Raw genomic sequence first — 22,845 nt, forward strand, 5'->3', positions numbered from 1 at the left:
AATGGGTTCCCGGTCAGAATGGCTTAATGGGTGAGGTCGCGCACCGTTGTGATGTCAGAACATGCCAGCTCCATATATGGAGATCTACAGGTATAGAGTGTCGCAGTCCCGCCCCCTTTCAGAACGACGAGTGGCCCCAGGAAATGGCTCTCCTTTCATTTTCTCCATATAGGCTTTTCAAAAAGTATTTATATAAAGACGGTTTACGCCGCGGACAAAGCCAACTCGGATCGTGACAAATCATGACAATAATTACAATGTTTTGGGGCCGATCAAATAATTAGTAACAAAACAAATAGTGTTGTATCCTGCCTTGTATCCTGACAAATTACTGACATTAAAGTAGTACTATATCATATCATCATCTTCATCATCATCAATCATATCATATTGTAATTTATTGTAATCACGTATTTTGTAATATTTTATTTTATTGCTTACCTTTCTGAAAATGTATAACATGTGAACATTATATATATGTATGTTTATTTGGGTACATATTGTAGTTGTGTGTGTGTGTGTGTGTGTGTGTGTGTGTGTGTGTGTGTGTGTGTGTGTGTGTGTGTGTGGTGCCTGGTCCTTTGTTGCTGTTCATTATGACCTAGAAGGGCATGCAGGAGCAGAGCCCTGTGATTAGAGTGAGGCAGCATTGATTCATTGCACCTGTGTGAGCTGAACTCAGTCAGAACACGCTGAGTTTCAGTGGTGTAAGGACCTCTTTCTACGTCTAAAAAGAGTGTCCTTAAATAGAGAATATAAGAGAAGATAAAGTAGCTCTCCTAAAATAATCGGCAGAAGGCACACGGTATGTTACATGTTGTTGTTTACTTTGTTTGTAAACAGTGTTGTAACTCTGTCGATCGTTTGATTGTTTAATTGTGTTGCATATCACATCATTGTGTTTGAGATATCAGCTGGAGCGTTTGTTATTCTGCTGGATAGCAGCGGTTACAGTTATGCCCTGGCTTATTATTAATCAGACCAGTGTGTGTCCAGTGGAAACCTTGTATGAATCTGATCTCAGGTCAGAATGGGTTAAGAGGAATAAAACGGCCCACTTACAGTCGGAACAACTGGCCTGTGTGTCGTGTCCTTCCCTACCCTGGGTTGTGGACTAGCTTTGTCACAATGTAGTATATCAGTGATTCTCAACCTGTGGTACTGGTACCACTGGTGGTACTGGTACCACTGGTGTTACTGGTGGAGAGGAAAAGTGGACAAAAGTGGAAAAGTGGACAATGGTAAATTTTCGTTACCATTGTCGCAATATTGCTTGCTCTGGGTCGATCTTTGTTGGTTGTAAAGTGTCTTGAGACAACTTGTTGTGATTTGACACTATAATAAAATTTAATTGAATTGAATTGAATTGAATTGGAATGAAATATTTATATTACTAATTTTCTACATGTATGTAGTTCTTCTGACCAATAAGCAATTGGTTGAAATTGGCTATCCAGCCGTGTTGAAAATGAGCATGACTAGCACACCTATAGCCGTTAATAGAAGATTTGAGAACGGATTGATCACATTAGAAATACCATCAGTTTGTGTTGATTTGTGATTAGACAGAGTTTTGTCAGAGCAGCATTATTGGCTTATAGGAATGGAACAAAAACAAAAAAACAATCAAGGAATAAATTACAATTTCCCTCCTGTGTTAACTCAGTACCACAGACGAAAAACAGTCTAAGTCCAAATTTCTTTCTGACCCCTCCACGAAAAGGCCTCGTTGTCCTGAACCCTTATCTATCATTTATACATTATGGATCAATAGTGTGGACTTTGACTGTTTTTCGTCTGTGGCATTCTGTGCATAGCTAAATAGGATGAGGCAGGTATACGCCGATGTATTTTAACATCGGCTAATAACTTATTATGGTGGTACTTGGAGAGCCAAATATTTTCTGAGGTGGTACTTCTTATAAAAAAGGTTGAGAACCAATGTAGGATATCATGGTTCTGTAGATGGTGTTCAGGTCCAGGATTAGCAGTTCTGGATGCTGACGGGCCTGCGTGCAAGTTCCAGATCGCGATGGATAACGGACATTTTATATATGGGACAGATATGGCTGGATATATATATGGACATTTCCATGAAAAACCAACCAGGCCGTATAATGGTGGCATATACAGTAGAGAATCTATTCTGTTGTTTGAGTTATGTAGTTTCAGTATACTGTAGCTGTATGGGGTCAAAATGACCTTTCTGTCGGAGTGCCTACGTGTGTTTTACAGATCTTTCTGGTGTATTGGCAAAAATCAAGCTAAATTACTGACGAATGGTAGATGGGGTAAATGTAATGTTTGTTTTTTTCAAATGTCACCCTTGCTTCTGCGTCCACAGTAGTGATTATTGTCAGTGTAACAGTGGTCTGTCAGTCAATGGACTAACTAACACACACGCATTGATTTGTCATCCTGATAGACCAGCACATATACCAAGTATACTGTACATACAGTACCATGCCCTGCGAACTGCTGGAAGAATCCATAGGACAGTTCAGTGTGTGTGTGTGTGTGTGTGTGTGTGTGTGTGTGTGTGTGTGTGTGTGTGTGTGTGTGTGTGTGTGTGTGTGTGTGTGTGTGTGTGTGTGTGTGTGTGTGTGTGTGTGTGTGTGTGTGTGTGTGTGTGCGCGCGTCCGTGCGTGGGTGTGTCAAGGCTATGATGGAAAAAGGTCATCGAGGACCAGGTGGACAGGCTTATAAACAAAACGCTATTTCTGAACGACCTGTTCTGTTCCCTGCTACTCAGGAGCTAACGAACCCACGGTGAGGCCTTCAGGAGGGCCATTCACCTGGGGCCCCACCCAGGGCAAGGTGGAGCCTGCGGAACCAGGAGTCAACCCAAAGGGTGAGTCAAGTTTCATGAAAAGTATAACACTTTGTATACGACTTCCAGCCGACAGCGGTGATGTGTACTCTGTGTGAGAGCTGTTAGGGTGATGTGTACTCTGTGTGAGAGCTGTTAGGGTGATGTGTACTCTGTACTCTGTGTGAGAGCTGTTAGGGTGATGTGTACTCTGTGTCAGAGCTGTTAGGGTGATGTGTACTCTGTGTCAGAGCTGTTAGGGTGATGTGTACTCTGTGTCAGAGCTGTTAGGGTGATGTGTACTCTGTGTGAGAGCTGTTAGGGTGATGTGTACTCTGTGTGAGAGCTGTTAGGGTGATGTGTACTCTGTGTGAGAGCTGTTAGGGTGATGTGTACTCTGTGTGAGAGCTGTTAGGGTGATGTGTACTCTGTGTCAGAGCTGTTAGGGTGATGTGTACTCTGTGTGAGAGCTGTTAGGGTGATGTGTACTCTGTGTCAGAGCTGTTAGGGTGATGTGTACTCTGTGTCAGAGCTGTTAGGGTGATGTGTACTCTGTGTCAGAGCTGTTAGGGTGATGTGTACTCTGTGTGAGAGCTGTTAGGGTGATGTGTACTCTGTGTGAGAGCTGTTAGGGTGATGTGTACTCTGTGTGAGAGCTGTTAGGGTGATGTGTACTCTGTGTGAGAGCTGTTAGGGTGATGTGTACTCTGTGTCAGAGCTGTTAGGGTGATGTGTACTCTGTGTGAGAGCTGTTAGGGTGATGTGTACTCTGTGTGAGAGCTGTTAGGGTGATGTGTACTCTGTGTGAGAGCTGTTAGGGTGATGTGTACTCTGTGTCAGAGCTTTTAGGGGTGATGTGTACTCTGTGTGAGAGCTTTTAGGGTGATGTGTACTCTGTGTCAGAGCTGTTAGGGTGATGTGTACTCTGTACTCTGTGTGAGAGCTGTTAGGGTGATGTGTACTCTGTGTGAGAGCTGTTAGGGTGATGTGTACTCTGTGTGAGAGCTGTTAGGGTGACGTGTACTCTGTGTGAGAGCTGTTAGGGTGATGTGTACTCTGTGTCAGAGCTGTTAGGGTGATGTGTACTCTGTACTCTGTGTGAGAGCTGTTAGGGTGATGTGTACTCTGTGTGAGAGCTGTTAGGGTGATGTGTACTCTGTGTGAGAGCTGTTAGGGTGATGTGTACTCTGTACTCTGTGTCAGAGCTGTTAGGGTGATGTGTACTCTGTACTCTGTGTGAGAGCTGTTAGGGTGATGTGTACTCTGTGTCAGAGCTGTTAGGGTGACGTGTACTCTGTGTGAGAGCTTTTAGGGTGATGTGTACTCTGTGTGAGAGCTGTTAGGGTGATGTGTACTCTGTACTCTGTGTCAGAGCTGTTAGGGTGATGTGTACTCTGTGTGAGAGCTGTTAGGGTGACGTGTACTCTAGTGCTGTCAGAAAGAATTTCATAATATGAAAGAAATTCGAATATTAAAAAATATATATATATTCGAAAGCTAAAATTGCCATTCGAATGGAGCTTTTATCATTTATTAATTCTATTTAATATATTTATTTTGTTTTATGTTATTTTATCCGCTCACTAAATGTATTGAGTAACGAATCTACCGCTGTGAAATCTCCACGGCCGCTTCCACTGCATGTGAAAAGGTGCACGTCCGGTCACGTCGCAGAAGAGGTCAATGATTGGCTAACGTAGGGCCAGATTTCAGGGTAAGCCAATCAGAGACAGTCTACAGGGTGGGCGGGCTTACTGGCTGTAACTCTTTTAATCACAGACACACAAACCCTTGTAACACATGCATAGATACGTCTAGTATACTACACAGACAGAAATCGCCGGTAGAACGAAAATCATAATACAGTCTCATGACACAACTTTATTGCACATCTGTGCTTGCCTTTCATCCACGCTTCTATAGCCTTTTAAATCTCATTTCCCATCCACGGGCACAAGCAAAGTGGTATCAGCATCTTCCACCCGATCTGTGGTGTTGTTTTTGACGAGGGTAGCAACTAGTTAGCATGGGAGCTAACATTAGTTTAACGCCAAGGAGTCCTCCTTAATAACACTATGGTACACGGGAGGCGGCCTTTTTTCCGACAGCATTCTAGCCGACGGGGCAACGGTCCGCTCCGCAGCGGGGGGACAATGCTGCGTTTACACGGGCAGACACAGACGAATGCTAATATCATTTGGAGCAGCTACTGTACACGTCTGTTTGCATCAACATGTTGCTGGCTTCACAATGAATGATAGACTTTATCGTTGCGTCTGCCCGTGTGTAATGGTCAGGGTTTCAATGTCCACAGCAGGCAGACCTGTCAAAAACCTTGCACTTCCCAAAACTCACAAGACATGCCAGCCACGTGTATTATTATAGGCTAAATATGAGCTAAAATAAACAATGTAAATATTCGAATATATTCGAAAATTACAAATAATGAAGCAATGAAATTCGAATTGGATTATAGAGGTGAACTGACAGCCCTAGTGTACTCTGTGTGAGAGCTTTTAGGGTGATGTGTACTCTGTGTGAGAGCTGTTAGGGTGATGTGTACTCTGTGTGAGAGCTTTTAGGGTGATGTGTACTCTGTGTGAGAGCTTTAAGGGTGATGTGTACTCTGTGTGAGAGCTTTTAGGGTGATGTGTACTCTGTGTGAGAGCTTTAAGGGTGATGTGTACTCTGTGTCAGAGCTTTTAGGGTGATGTGTATACTCTGTGTGAGAGCTGTTAGGGTGATGTGTACTCTGTGTGAGAGCTGTTAGGGTGATGTGTACTCTGTGTGAGAGCTGTTAGGGTGATGTGTACTCTGTGTCAGAGCTTTTAGGGTGATGTGTACTCTGTGTGAGAGCTGTTAGGGTGATGTGTACTCTGTGTGAGAGCTCTTAGGGTGATGTGTACTCTGTACTCTGTGTGAGAGCTTTTAGGGTGATGTGTACTCTGTACTCTGTGTGAGAGCTGTTAGGGTGATGTGTACTCTGTACTCTGTGTGAGAGCTGTTAGGGTGATGTGTACTCTGTACTCTGTGTGAGAGCTTTTAGGGTGATGTGTACTCTGTACTCTGTGTCAGAGCTGTTAGGGTGATGTGTACTCTGTACTCTGTGTGAGAGCTGTTAGGGTGATGTGTACTCTGTACTCTGTGTGAGAGCTTTTAGGGTGATGTGTACTCTGTGTGAGAGCTTTTAGGGTGATGTGTACTCTGTGTGAGAGCTTTTAGGGTGATGTGTACTCTGTGTCAGAGCTGTTAGGGTGATGTGTACTCTGTGTGAGAGCTTTTAGGGTGATGTGTACTCTGTGTCAGAGCTGTTAGGGTGATGTGTACTCTGTGTGAGAGCTGTTAGGGTGATGTGTACTCTGTGTCAGAGCATTTAGGGTGATGTGTACTCTGTGTCTTTGAGCGTGAGCAGTCCACTATATTGCACACTGACAGTGATGTATTGCATCACATACATTGTGTAACACATCAGCCACATAACGGCACTTATACTCCTGTTGTCATATACATGACCTAGACTCTCTCCCCATGTCTCGTCTGACGTGTGTGAGCAATGTGGCGTGAGCGTGCATGCGGGTGCGTTGCGTTGCGTGCGTGCATGTGTGCGTGCATTCTTGTATCGTTCTTTATTATACTTGGGAGGGTCAAATGTCATTGCATAATATTTTAACTGTTAACCTGTACAGCACTTTGGTCAATTTCGATTGTTGTAAATGTTGCTTCATGAATAAAGGTTGATTTGATTTGATCTCATTTCATCCGTGCGTGCGGGCATAATGTGCGTGGGTGCGGGCGTGCGTGCGTGGAACATGGTAGACAGACAGACAGACAGACAGACAGACAGAGGCAGAGTGGAGCATGGTAGACAGACAGACAGACAGACAGACAGAGGCAGAGTGGAGCATGGTAGACAGACAGACAGACAGACAGACAGAGGCAGAGTGGAGCATGGTAGACAGACAGACCAGACAGACAGACAGACAGACAGACAGAGGCAGAGTGGAGCATGGTAGACAGACAGACAGACAGACAGACAGACAGAGGCAGAGTGGAGCATGGTAGACAGACAGACCAGACAGACAGACAGACAGAGGCAGAGTGGAGCATGGTAGACAGACAGACAGACAGACAGACAGACAGAGAGGCAGAGTGGAGCATGGTAGACAGACAGACCGACAGAGGCAGAGTGGAGCATGGTAGACAGACAGACCGACAGAGGCAGAGTGGAGCATGGTAGACAGACAGACAGACAGAGGCAGAGTGGAGCATGGTAGACAGACAGACCAGACAGACAGACAGAGGCAGAGTGCTCCATCATAACTTGGAGTGATGAATGATGTTGCCTCACTTCTTGTCAAAACAGAAAAATCAACCATGCACTGAAGGCTTCTCGGCCCGAAGGCAGAGATTCTTTTCACTGAAGGCTTCTCGGCCCGAAGGCAGAGATTCTTTTCACTGAAGGCTTCTCGGCCCGAAGGCAGAGATTCCTCTGTGAAAACAAAGCTCAGTCCAAAGAGACCATGGCGATCTGCAGGGGTAGAAATCAGCCCAACTTATACAACCATAATAAAACCTCAAACTCCAACACAACTGCATGGGTAACCAAAGACAAACACCACACATCATTAAAAGACAATATATCTCTTATGGCAAACCTCGCTCCACGCTGGACACAGAGAGACAGTTATAGAGACACACACAGACTGACAGAGAGAGAGACGTGCAGACACCAATGGACACACATGTTCACATAATTATAATATGATAAAATGTACAGTTTTTGGCCAGAAAGGAAAGTAAGCTTTCTAATAACATAAGCCACCTTTGTATTGGTGAGTGTAGAAGCCATCCTCACTGTTTAGTATGTCTATTTATTATTATTATTATTATCACAATTGTTGTAGTTATTATTTGGCATTATTGGGTATTGGTTTGAGTGGTTATTAAGTATTGGAATCACTGTTTGGACACCAAGGGCACGCCTCCCCAGGCCTAATTGATTGATTGAGAGAGAGCATATGTAGGCCTGGGTGATTGGGGAGCGGCATGCACCTGGTGGACAAACCAGTTTTACCAGACAGAACACGGAAGAGACAACACAGAAGGAGCTGCTTGTAATGTACCATGCACTTTAAAGGAAAGTAAATACAACAACATGACATTGAACCTGTGGACAATCTCTTTCTTTGACCTGCGTACATCCATAGTCCCTAGGTGCATCAGTGGGTTTGTTGGCTATAAGGTAGAAATGTTTGGAACCAACAAAGAGCCACAACAGTGAGTATAGCAAAAACATTCTTTATATTTACGCTACAGACGAGAGGCGCAACATGGTCTGCATTTATGCGATCGCCGGAAGTCGACAGTACCATAGCTCTAAATGCAACGCAATAGAGCTATATGGACCAGAGCCATGGTGCTCACAGGACCGCGCCCGCGAAAAGTTGCTTGCGCTGTCGCCCCGCAACGTCTCAGTGCATTTAAAATGACCGCACGCCGTGCACGACATTGGAAACGAATTACTATCCGTCAGTCGCTCCACGTCTGAAAAGACCTTAAAAGGGACACTTCACCCTTTTTGCAAAAAAAATATATGTTAATGACGTTTAGAAGCTTTAGATCACTTTCCTGGGGGTCTTTATGTGTGTACTATGTGGTTTTAGATATTTTAGATTGTAGCAGTGAGCCCGGTGTCTCTGATGTCATGGACACTGGGCTCACTTCCTTCCTGGACTACATGTTGTCTCAGTAAGACAGCTCTCCCCCCTATCCACAAGGAGGAGCAGTGCACCAAATAATTATGGGAATTGTAGTCCAGGAAGGTAGTGAGCCCAGTGTCCATGACATCAGAGACAACAGGCTCACTGCTACAATCTAAAATATCTAAAACCACATATTACAGACATAAATACCCCCAGGAAAGTGTTCTAAAGCTTCTAAACTTCATTAACATATATTTTTTTGCAAAAAGGGTGAAGTGTCCCTTTAACACAGAGGATTCTTATACTGCATAGTGAGATACAGAGAGCCAGCGGTGGATGGAGAAATGTAAGGCGCAGACAGAGAGGTTACAGACAGAGAGGGAGCGATGGAGAGAGACACGCAGGGCCAAATACAGTCAATCTCCCCTGAGGAGTTTGGCCCGGACCTGCAGAGTGCAAACACAACTCCTGCTGAGAAGAACCAAAAGAAAAATGTCCAAAAAAGGCTTCTGTTTTTGAGCTATTATATCCATAACCGAGGTAGAACAATATACAGCACAGCTATTATGCATACAGTATATAAGGCCAAGGGGTCGGCGACCTTTTTGACATGAAGTGTTTTAGTGTTCTTGTTGCCATGACAACATTATCTTGAATTATGCCACCACGTAAAAATACAGTTGTTGATTGTCCATAAACATATCAACATTTATGTCTTCTTCTGGACATTGTAATTATCATCATTAATAATAACGCACCTATATATATCTCCCAGACTCCGTCCCCCGTTTTGAATGTATGTAGAATTGTGTGCAGGTTTTGCATGCATTTGAGAGAGAGAGCTTCATTTAATGTTATTTCAAAAAGAAACAAATCCTCTCTCTCAGACTTATAACTATAATGTCACGTCACGTGTATATATACGGTATCTCTGGAAATGATGATCAGAATGCCACCAAACTTGGAAACTTGGATCTTTAAACCGCAGCAGAGTACAGTAAGCACCAGATGAGCGCCGGCATACAGTCCATAAAGCTGTGGCCTGGTGGGAACGTTAAGTTGACAGCGTATTATTATTATTATTATTATTATCACAGTGTCCGATGAGTTCCCATGAGAGGTCCATGCAGAATTGATGCAGCGTTAGCCGTGAGAATATAGGAGAATATGCCAGCACTCCACTAATGTCCTCCAGTGAAGTCCTTTAAGCTCCTGTGTTACTATACATTATTGAAGATACCATAAATTATTGACATATAAGAATTATTATTATTGAGAAGAGAAACCTCCCTGTGAAGTAGATACAGTACCAGTGTTGTTTTCGTCGACTAAAACTAAGACGAAAAATGTTCGTCGACTACCTTTTTTCCACTGAAGAAAACTAAATGGATGAAACTAAATTAAAACTAAGCTATGGTGACTAAAACTAAGACTAAATATAGGAGGGACTAGTGGACAATTTTGTCAACAAATAAAAACTAGACTAAAATGTTAGGAAGGGACTAGTGGACAATTTTGTCAACAAATAAAAAGATCGGCTATTTTCAGCAAGTGTATAAAATAAGTCATTATGACGGCAACAAGGCCCGCAAAAATACATTTTAGTCGACTAAATCACCTGTAGATTTAATTTAGTTGACAAAAATCTTATGACATTTAGTCGACTAAAACTAGACTAAACACTAATACATTCCAGGTGACTAAAATGTGACTAAAGACTAAGTGAAAACTCTTCAGGAGACTATGACTAAAACTACACTTATACTGTACATCATGCACCTCAATCAATGCATCTGTGCATGAATGCATGCGTCACTGTCTGCATTTGCATTTGTTTGCTGACAGTAGACCTGTTGCGTGCGTGCGTGCGTGCGTGCGTGCGTGCGTGCGTGCGTGCGTGCGTGCGTTCAATCACTTCCACGTATTCATAGGAGGACGTTCTAAGCATAACGGGTCCTGAATCACATCAGCAGACACCATGAATCAAAGAGACAGCTCAGCTCTCTCTCTCTCCCACTCAGACCAAATCAAAACGCACATGATGTAATAAATACCATTCTTAACCAAAGTTGGGCTATACTTTTTTTTTTTGTCAAAGAAAATCTCTCATCTTTGTTTCTGTGATTAATGGCACCCTCTCACCGGTTCTCCGTGTTTATCAGTACCCGTTTTTTTTTTTACTCCGATCGTTTCACAACATTTCAGCCATGATTTAGCAGAGCGCTCTTGTATTCAGCCATGTGTGCAACGGAATAGAAAGTGATTAATTCATACTAAGATCAACCAAACAGCCAAATTACTGTTATTTACCGGGAAAGTGATGAGAGACATGACAGAGACTACCGTTTTTTTACTTTGCTGAGATCATGCAGTCTGCACACGCTTAGTGCAGCTAGGCAGAGGAACATGACAGCTTGCAATTGGTTAAATACTGTATGCACACACAGTAGTAAAAGCAAACATCGCAAGGTGCTTTTTATAAATAATATTTACTTACTTACCTTACTTACTAAACCTGGGATCAATGGGTGTTGTTTTTTTTTTTTTTTTATTTATGTTTTGTTTTGGCTTTCACCTTTATTTAGGAAAGTAGTGCATGTGCAGGTGAGAAAAGAAACCCAGGGAGGGCTTATATGTGGTTCTCACCAAAGATACAATATACAAATAGTAATATACAAATAGTAAGACAAAGTAATCAAACTTAGGTATGGAAAATAACAAAAACAACAAATACATTATTTACACGTGTGTGTGTGTGTGTGTGTGTGTGTGTGTGTGTGTGTGTGTGTGTGTGTGTGTGTGTGTGTGTGTGTGTGTGTGTGTGTGTGTGTGTGTGTGTGTGTGTGTGTGTGTGTGTGTGTGTGTGTGTGTGTGTGTGTGTGTGTGTGTGTGTGTGTGTGTGTGTGTGTGTGTGTGTGTCTCTCTCGTTTGGGCTGCCAATAACCTCATCTCTCCTGCCCATACAGTAACAGTTACAGTATCACAATAGAAAGCGCATTACTCAGCGCCTCATAACAAAGAACATCGTGTCATTGAAATCCCCATAATGTCCATAAAAAACCCCGTCTGCTCTGCACACTGTGTTATAGTCCTATAAAAGCCGGGAGAGGTAACAATTCAATTAACCCATTCTGACCTGAGATCAGATTCATACGAGGTTTTCCACTAGGACACACACTGGTCTGATTATAACCCATTCTGACCTGAGATCAGATTCTTAAAAAATGTCAGTCGTTCTTCGATTTTTTTCAAAAATAGCAGACCTACAAGCTCGTAGCGCGCCACTCGGTGGCGCGCTATGAGCTTGTAGATCTGCTATTTTTCAATAGCTAAAGCATGACATGATGCTATAACACCAAAATGTGTTCCCGTTCAGAATGGGTTAAACCCTCAGTTTGATGGCCCATATTATACGTAGCCTGTACACCACAGGGTTCTCGAAACATTTCCATGCCAAGATATAACAATTGGAAATTATAATGTTTTATAGGAATATAGCTTTATAAACCTTTAAGGATATATGCTACATATCTCTATATAAGGATGTGTGTGTGTGTGTGTGCATATAAGGGTGTGTGTGTGTGTGTGTGTGTGTGTGTGTGTGTGTGTGTGTGTGTGCCTGCCATGGGCACGCATAGAAAGACATTAACTGACACAGTGGGGTGTCTCATTTAGTCTGTATGCTGCAGCATCCCTGATTGGCACACATCTGTGCAATGAGCAATCATTACTGTATGTGTATACGCATTACTGTATGTGTATACGCATTACTGTATGTGTATACAGTACGCATTACAGCCAGTTTGCTGCTGCCGCATGCTTGCCAGTGCCGTCTCCAGCCACAAATCAGTAGGGGGGCATACGTTTTTAAATCAGTAGGGGGGCATACGTTTTTAAATCAGTAGGGGGGGCATACGTTTTTAAATCAGTAGGGGGGCATACGTTTTTAAATCAGTAGGGGGGGCATACGTTTTTAAATCAATAGGGGGGGCATACGTTTTTAAATCAGTAGGGGGGCATACGTTTTTCCAAAGGGTGCACTTAATTTTTCAAACCCCCCTATATGTACTGTATAACAAATACTCGCCTATTAACAAAGTGATGCGTTGAAAAAGGCTACGACACCAACCACAAACTAAATATGTTGAGCATTATAATGTCTTCTGCATACTGTATATGCACCTTGTATTTCTATTAAATATTCAATTAATTTAAACTTATATATATTTATAATAATAATGAAGAACTTACAAGATTTAACATTTGTAAAACATAGCAAAATATTGGTAGGGTAGGATACTAGTAGCCAATCTGGACTGGAGGGGCACAAAGTCATCATCATCATAACCTTTATTTAAACTCGGAGTACAATTGAGGGGCAAGCCCTCATTTTCAATGTAGCCGAAATACAAAGCACAAAATACAAAAAACAAACTCAGCAACATACACTCTACAATACAGCAATATCAAAATATGAATTGTAAAACAGAAAGTGTCCAAAGCTAGAATAAATATAATAAATAGATGAGACTCAATTAAAACAGTTACATTGATGAGTAAAAGTGCTAGAAATAATTTCCCTGAATTGACCTAGGGAAGGCAGTGATCAGATTTTTATGGATTTTTGGAGTTTGTTCCAATCGAAAGGAGCACTGACAGAAAAAGCTGCTTTGCCTTGCTCAGATTTTGCAAAAGGAACCTTGAGGGTCAGGAAGTCACCCGAGCGGGTCTGATACGGACTTGGGTTCTGATCCAACATAGAACAAATGTAAGAGGGGACCATTCCTGAGATGGCTTTGAAAATGAAAATATACCAGTGCATGTCCCGCCTTTCGGACAGAGAGGACAAGCCTGCGTTCCTATGGAGTGAACAGTGATGGGTACCATAGCTGTCACCAGTGACCCACCTTAGGGCAGAATGATAAACCGTATCAAGGTGCTTTAAAGTGGATAGTCCAATCTGGGGGTGCAAAGCCCCCCTGTGGAGACGGCCCTGATGCTTGTATGTATGTATACGCATTACAGCCAGCCCCCCACATACACACACACACACACACACACACACACACACACACACACACACACACACACACACACACACACACACTTAGTCAGAGTAGGATGTGTCTGTGTGTGAGTCATATGCGAGGAGACAGAAGGGAGAACAGAGGACTGCTTCTATATCCCTCACACAAGGCCTAAAGCTGGGAGGTAAATGAGAAGTACCCTGCTCTTCCAGCGGTGTTGACTTTGTCATAACTACAACTACGACGAAACATTTTTTGTTCAAAAGTACAATATTAAGACTAGAGTATTTTTCTTTTTTTTATACATTTTTTTATCCCACGATTTTGTAACCCATTTTTCACCCCTGTGTCAATCATCTAATGTGATCCTGGGCTCTACACACCCTCCACCAACCTAGTCCCCATATATGGGGGACAAGGGGAGAGCAACGGACTTGAACTCATGCTTCCTTCATGCCTGAGTGTCCAAGTTGCTCCTTTACACCTGACAGGGGGGATTTTCCCTGGTTGGACGTATAGCGCATGGAAGGAACACGTTATTCCAACCAGTTCCTTTCCCCTCCATCAGGTGCCCCGGCTGGCCAGGGGGAGGCAGTTTATAGAGACCAGTTCCTTTCCCCTCCATCAGGCGCCCCGGCTGGCCAGGGGGAGGCAGTTTAGAGACCAGTTCCTTTCCCCTCCATCAGGCGCCTCGGCTGGCCAGGGGGAGGCAGTATAGAGACCAGGATTACTGCATGTTTTTGTGAGGAGTCTAAAAGTAGAAATACAGAGTCAAGTATAGCCTACTTAATACAGGGTACTAAAGCAAATGTACTTGTTGCTTTGCTCCACTGGTGGTCAGTGGATGTGGTTATACAAGTCTTAGACGTTGTTGGAATTTTAGAGCGACCGCCCTATTATGAAATGGTCAGACACTCATTCCCAAACACGTTAAACACATAACCTCCACTTAACAATAATACCCTCCTGTTGTTGCTGGAAAGAATGAGAGAGAGAGAGAGAGTCAAGGAGTGGTGGAGACAGAGCTCCACTTCTTGACTGCATGTGAAAAATATGAACATATTAGAGAATAATTACTATAGCCTAAATTCACAGAAATAACAAAAACAAGGATACAGTTTGACTCTATCCAGGCAATGGTTGGCGCAGCAAAATATGTATCGGCCTGCCACAAAATGAGGGACAATGGGTGAACACTATAAGTCTATACTACAATTAATAGATCAATGTAATTCTGTTTATGTTATTTGTTCTGATTCTGATTGTGTATAATTTGTTATTTTGTTTCATACACTGTATGTAATGCTTTTGTTAACAGGATAAAAGGTGAGGACAGAAATTTGAGGATGCCAATTGCGATTGGCCGGAATGTGATGATGTGTGATGACAAGAGCGCCCTCTTTGTTTTTAGTTCGATGTTTGTTTTAAAAGCTCATTGACAATGAAGAGCAATTGTTTGTTTTGTCCCTATAACACAAACATTAAATGCCATCAACAATAAAGAGAATGTAATGTTTGTTTTGACACCGTTTGTTTTACATCACCATTAAATCACCTAATCATAGCAACATGAGTTAGACTTTAATATATTAGCGCCCCTCACTTCACATGGGTGTGATTTTTATGGTGTGTCTTAATATAATTTTGCTGTGTTCTATTACATTGCCAATGGGGCACTATTACTAATATTTTACAGAAAAAGCAAGCACTTGTACAACAGTCAATGAAAGACAATGGCACAATGACATTCAGTCAATAATAATAAAAACGAATCTATATCAGGAAATCATGTTAAGTATGTCGAATGATTGTAAAACATGTATTAAATTGTACCAAATAAAAGTCTTAAAGACATCAATTACCCAATAAATATATTCAATCCAATGTAAAGGTCCTACAACGTTCATTTCAACATTTCTTTGGGCTCCCGAGTCCCCTACGTGTCTTCTATCCCCACAAATACCCACTTTTGAATGATGGATATTCCATATATACATCATGAACAACCAGGCTTTCTCATCATATGTGGGTTTTTATGTATGTATTATTTATTATTTATGTATGTATTTGTATGTATGGGTTTTAAAGTGTTCTCACAACAGGCCAACTAGCTGATTGGGTGTTCGGTGCTACTCGTGATGTCAAGGTATCTCCCTACTTTGTATTATCCCTTCCCCTCTTCAGTTCATAAAACATCAAACATTATTTGGCAACATAAATAATACAACAATACAACACAATATAAATTAAAAAAGTGTATGTGTGATGTGTGGGTGTAAGTCTGTAAGACATTGAATTGTTAGATTTTATGCATTATAATGGTTTCTAAACGTTTATATTTAAAATGATTAAGTGAAGTTAGACTTTCATGAGATCACAGTTACTGTATGCAGCTAACCACTGTATTACACTCGGAGTGTAATTACACTGTACCACGGCTCCCCCTAGTGACCGTTTATGGTAGGTGCACCGTACATCCAGCAGCGCTAGTGCGCATGTGCACGTGCACAGCCCTCTGTGTGTTCTGGTGAATCTGGTCCGACTGTTGACAACACTTTAATATACAAAGAAGACTTTAAACGTCTCGTTTGAAAACAGTGTGTTCGTTAAGCAGCAGGAGGTCGACGTTTGTTTGTCAGCAGCTCAACCACTGAAACACAGCAGGTAAGAAGATGAACTGATTCTATTTTTACTCTTGGAACATGGATCGTACTTCTAAACATTTAGAAACCATTATAATGTAACGTTATACATTGACACGAAAACGCGTATTCAGGGCGGAGTCACCACCCCCCGGGTAAACTGTGATTTGCTCTCGTTCACTGCAATGCAATTTGCGGCATTTCCAAAACAATATTGCGCAGAGTAGCGATTATCAAACTTATTTGCAATGACATACGTTGAAAGATCTGTTGCCCGTGGACAAGGCACGCTACCTCCGCAAGTTAGATATTATCGGCATAGATGTTTGTCCGTATGTTATTAAGGATTGGAAAAAGTTGCATTGGCAGCCATAGAAAATTCTGCCAGGGTAAATGTCCCGGATGTGACGTTTTGGGGCGTTCCTGTCTTGTTTCGTGTCAATGTATCAGTAGAGAGAGAGAGAGAGAGAGAGAGAGAGAGAGAGAGAGGACTCGGGGGTGTGGGGGAGAGAGAGAGGGTTTTGATGAATTTGATTGACAATGTTATTCACAGTAGTAATGCAGAATGGGTATAGACCTACATTTCAAACGAAAGCACAAGTCAATACAAACTGTTACTTTGAGGAGGAAACCATGGTCCATATATATCTCTAATCATAGACTTTATATAGCCTATATCTATGGCCCTAATGCGTTGCATTTATAGAGCTATGTTACTCTCAACCTCCGCCGCTAGCATGAATGCAGACCAGCCTCTTGTCTTTAGCGTAAATAAAAAGAACGTTTTTGCTACTCACCAAAACAAAGGCGAGTTGTGTCATTAGAAAGCCTACTTTCCTTAGTGGACGCACTCTGAGCCCCCCACCACACGTAGGCTATTGATTGATTGATTGAAATATTTACTAACAGTTTGCAGAATTACAGTACATTTCAAGCACAAACTCAATACAAAGACTGTTAACTGTGAGTGGACGACCCAATTATAATAAGCATCACACTTGTTTACAAGAGGGACCACCATGTTCAATTCATCAAAAATAAACGGGGTTAGCCCAAACATTTAGACTCCCTTAGAGTTTTTTTTCCCGATTCTGACGTATCTCTCAGAATCGAAAAAACCCTCTACGAGAGTCTAAATGTTTGGGCTAAAACGGGGTCATCCCTATGTTCCCCAGGTCCTATGTTCCCCAGGTCCTATGTTCCCCAGGTCCTATGTTCCCCACTTACCTTAGGATGTAGGGTTAGCGACTTAAGGCGCAGTGGAGTAACTTTTCACTTTTTAACAGTTTCGAATCGCAGCCGCCCGTAGGCTAAGTGCTCGCTGAGAGCGGTTTTGAAGGAGTCTAGGGATTCACATTTATTAATGGCTGCAGTGTTTGTAAATCATTACTTACGGTTGCAATGTACGCTCACAGAAATGGTTGCACTGTACGCTTGAACTGAGACAGAACATTAATAACACATTGGTTCCTTTCACCTCATTCACTTTACACCATTGTTCCTTTCACCTCATTCACTTTACACCATTGTTCCTTTCACCTCATTCACTTTACACCATTGTTCCTTTCACCTCATTCACTTTACACCATTGTTCCTTTCACCTTATTCACTTTACACCATTGTTCCTTGTGTAAACTAGAGTTAAGTGTGATTTCTTCTAATGCATGAATCCCATAATGTCCAGATTCACATGTTGGAGAGTTGGGCTAACACCACTAGGTCTCCAGTTATTAAAGTCCTTCCTTATTCACTTCATTTCAGACCAGTGTGTGGAGTCCAGACTGCAGGTGAAGATGAACTCTCCAGACTCAGCCAGGGACCTTTCTGTTGATCAGGAGGATCCTGAAGACATTTCTATTAAACAGGAGGATCCTGAAGACATTTCTATTAATCAGGAGGATCCTGAAGACATTTCTATTAAACAGGAGGATCCTGAAGACATTTCTATTAATCAGGAGGAACCTGAAGACATTTCTATTAAACAGGAGGATCCTGAAGACATTTCTATTAAACAGGAGGATCCTGAAGACATTTCTATTAAACAGGAGGAACCTGAAGACATTTCTATTAAACAGGAGGATCCTGAAGACATTTCTATTAATCAGGAGGAACCTGAAGACATTTCTATTAAACAGGAGGATCCTGAAGACATTTCTATTAAACAGGAACCTGAAGACCACCCACAACTCGGTACGTATTTTCACTATAGGATAATCTTGGCAAAACATAATCGTGAAAATGATGATATCCGGACATTATAGGACCACAATGGAAACGAGTCTCCAGGACCTTTTGCGTTATACTTTATTGGCCTAAAGGTTTCACTGTGCCTGCATGCTATTCACATTGTTTGACGACTAATAAAGTGTTCAATCAAACAACCCTTCCTGGCAATAGGCCAAAGCATCTAGAACAGGGTTCGTCTGTCACACAGCTCATGAAACAGAGGCACCTCCAGCCATGAAAGCCAGAAATGCCTGGTTACATTTTGGGGCGAACGCTTTGCGGAGCGGTCTTGATACCGGAAGGTCGCCAGTTCGAATCCCTGGACCCCGGACTGAAGTGCCCTTGAGCAAGGCATTGGACCCCTACCATGAAATGTTCTATGAGCAGGGTGTGGCTGTAAACAAGGTCCACTTCCCTGGGTAAACAAAGAACTTTGCTTTGCTTTGCTTTGCTTAGTTAAAAACCATGAAAAGTCTAGAAATGGGTCTGTGAGTCTGATCTGTGTGACTTGACAGACACAGGCTTTTTATACACATCTTGAACAAATGCATATTGAAAAAAATCTCACAAAAGCTCACAATGCATCACAAAATAGTTGGTGTATAGGGGGAAATATACGTTTTTTAATTTATAATGTATTTGTATTTAGTTCATAAAGTTAACTATGACTAAATGCATTTGAAATTAAATAAAAATGGATTTCAATTCAAATATTGCATAAATAGCTGATCTACAAGCTCAGAATGCGTCTGTGGCCCTCTTGTGTGAGTGTGGAAATATAGTGCCCTCTCCATCGTCAAAGTTGCCCACCTCTGATTTAGTGTCATAAACAATAAAGTCCATAGACTTGGCTGGCAAACAATTGACATATAAGTGCTCTAAACAAACATTTAGAAATCACATAGACTTGGCCACCATATCGTGTAAACTTCAAAAGCCATGCATTGGAGGGGCTGGCACCCCTCAAAAGATACCTGCTTGGCCTACTGGCAGCATGCACAAGACATTTGGAGCTGGTCAGTACAGTGGTTTGTGAAATGATCCGCAGACACACAGACAGATTCATACTCCGTACAGAGCCACGTCATAAACATCAAACATTTACATAGATTCTAAACTACGACCCATTAACTTTCACCAGACATGTTAAACTTTTTTAAAGTTTGACGGCAGTGGGTCAGGGGTGGAGTCCGGCTGGGAACCGCAAGGTTCCCCAGCATCCCCGTGGGCTCCCTCAGAGGGCTCCCCCAGTGTTGGTGTCGAAGTATCCTTGAGCAAGACTCTGAACCCCTGATTGCTCCTGATGTGCAGGTTAATGCCTTACATGCTTTCTGCCGGCCGCCGCCATCGCTGTATGAATGTGTGTGTGATCTATATAAAGAGCCTTGGATAAAAGCTCTATATGAATGCACCATTTATGACGACACAACGCACATGAGTCACTTCTCAAAACATGCAGTGGTGGAAAAGTACTATCAATACTGCAATGTAGAAATACTCCATTACAAGTACACCGTTACATGTTGCGGAATGTATCGGTACCAAAATGTACACAGAGTACCACAAGTAGTACTCATTGATGCGGAAGTTTCAAATGTAGAAAATGTGAAACAAATAATAATAAATAAATCTTCTGAAAATAGCAGTTCTACAAGATCACAATGCGTCACAATGCATCACATTGTGAGCTTGTAAATCGGCTATTTTCAAATGAATGATTCAAAGTTTATATTTGTTCTGCCACCATATTAATTCGTTTACAATATATATTTATCTCAAATCTTACTGAAACTTTGAAGCCTGGTTTTGTGTTTCCAGAACCACCTGTAACAACTTGAAGGTATTTACTGTTTGGTCAGTCTTAGTAGGTGTACATGGAAGATGGAAAATAGAGTAGCATTTTAGGAACCTAGTGTTGACTATGACCTTATCTTTCTGCTCCTAGACATCCTGCACATGGTTGTGTGTAAAGAGGAAGTTTCTCCTGAACAAGAGAGGAGCCCCAGTCTGCTCCAGGAGGAACCAGAGCCTCCACACATTAAAGAAGAACAGGAGGAACTACTTCAAAGACCAGAGGATCCTGTTGGATCAATGTTAGCAGTGAAATGTGAAGTTGATGAAGACATCTCTTCACACTGCTCTGAAGTTGAACTGGAATCTGACACTGAAGTCACTGACGACAGTGATGATTGGGGGGACACAAGTGGAGGTGTGCACACTGGAGAAAAACCTTTCCACTGTAAACATTGTGACAAGAGTTTCAATCAGTCAAGTCACCTGAAGACACACCAGCTTGTCCACACTGGAGAAAGACCTTTCCACTGTAAACATTGTGACAAGAGTTTCAATCAGTCAAGTCACCTGAAGACACACCAGCTTGTCCACACTGGAGAAAGACCTTTCCACTGTAAACATTGTGACAAGAGTTTCAAATTTTCAAGTCACCTAAAGAGACACCAGCTTGTCCACACTGGAGAAAAACCTTTCCACTGTAAACATTGTGACAAGAGTTTCAAACAGTCAGGTGATCTGAAGACACACCAGCGTGTCCACACTGGAGAAAAACCTTTTCACTGTAAACATTGTGACAAGAGTTTCAGAAGGTCATCTGATCTGAAGACACACCAGCGTGTCCACACTGGAGAAAAACCTTTTAACTGTAAACATTGTGACAAGAGCTTCTTTCAGTCAAGTCACCTGAAGCAACACCAGCGTATCCACACTGGAGAAAAACATTTCCATTGTAAACATTGTGACAAGAGTTTCACTGAACCAAGTAATCTGAAGACACACCAGCGTATCCACACTGGAGAAAAACCTTTCCATTGTAAACATTGTGACAAGAGTTTCAGAATGTCATCTGATCTGAAGAAACACCAGCTTGTCCACACTGGAGAGAAACCTTTCCACTGTAAACATTGTGACAAGAGTTTCACTGCTCCAAGTACTCTGAAGTCACACCACACTGGAGAAAAACCTTTCCACTGTAAACATTGTGACAAGAGTTTCACTGCCTCAAGTACTCTGAAGTCACACCAGCGTATCCACACTGGAGAAAAACCTTTCCGTTGTAAACATTGTGACGAGTGTTTCAAACATCAAAATTCTCTCAAGAGACACCAGCGTATCCACAAAGGAGAAAAACCTTTCCATTGTAAACATTGTGACAAGAGTTTCAGAATGTCATCTGATCTGAAGAAACACCAGCTTGTCCACACTGGAGAGAAACCTTTCCACTGTAAACATTGTGACAAGAGTTTCACTGCTCCAAGTACTCTGAAGTCACACCAGCGTATCCACACTGGAGAAAAACCTTTCCACTGTAAACATTGTGACAAGAGTTTCACTGCCTCAAGTACTCTGAAGTCACACCAGCGTATCCACACTGGAGAAAAACCTTTCCGTTGTAAACATTGTGACGAGTGTTTCAAACATCAAAATTCTCTCAAGAGACACCAGCGTATCCACAAAGGAAAACACTGAACTGACTGAAGCTCTTGTCATGATGTTAACAGTGTGACAATAGCTTCAGTCAGTTAAAGCTAGTGCAAGTGATTTTCTTTGGTTAAAATAAGTGTGCTGTGATAGTACTCATTAGTGTTTGTTGCAGTAACAGGAGTCTCCATGTCTCTCCAGCTTTATATTAAACATAAAATGCCTTTTCAGAAACAAACTGAAACTGGGAGACCAGTTGTATCCAATTAGGATGGAGAACGCAGTCAGGGCACAGATTAAACAAATGGAAGTGTAAGTGAGGACACTAAGAAATGAGCAGACACAATGGGAACTGGAACACTATAAAAATAATATATGCTCGTAAATTGCTACTCTCTCCTGATTGGCTGTAATTTTGTCACCTACCTGGAAATGTTTTTCTTCTGTTTATTAAAGATCTGGAGAGACGGAGACTCATGTTACTGAACAAACACACATTTATATCACTAGTGATTTAACCTTTTAACAAAGAACGTGTTGTTTTAACCAAACATCACTTACACTGCCTTTAAGTCATCGGTGCCCAAAAGGTAGATCGTGATATACCAGTAGATCAGCCCCTAAAAAATATATATATAATCTATCACTTGAATTAAGGTGACTTGATTGATTAACATAAAAACGGCCTGTCAGCTCAAACCTACAATAATAATAATAATAATAATAATGCAATACATTGTTTTCTAGAGTGTTGCACACAAACATCAGTAGCATTACAAAGTTAATCTATACAAGAAAACTCCTCTATTTCCTGTTGCAAGTGTGTCTATTTAACCATTTCCAGCAAAGGGATAATAATTATTTCGGTCAGTAGATCTTGTTGACAGTTTTCTGAAAAACCTGTTTCTATGTCAGCGGTTCTCAAGGTTTTTCATGTCAAGCACCCCAAAAATTATATGAATTTGGCCGCCGACTCCCATCTGAAAGTATTTTTGTTCTAGGGA

Source organism: Protomyctophum bolini (genome assembly GCF_963924005.1).
Source record: "Protomyctophum bolini genome assembly, chromosome: 10".
In the NCBI taxonomy this organism is placed as follows: domain Eukaryota; kingdom Metazoa; phylum Chordata; class Actinopteri; order Myctophiformes; family Myctophidae; genus Protomyctophum; species Protomyctophum bolini.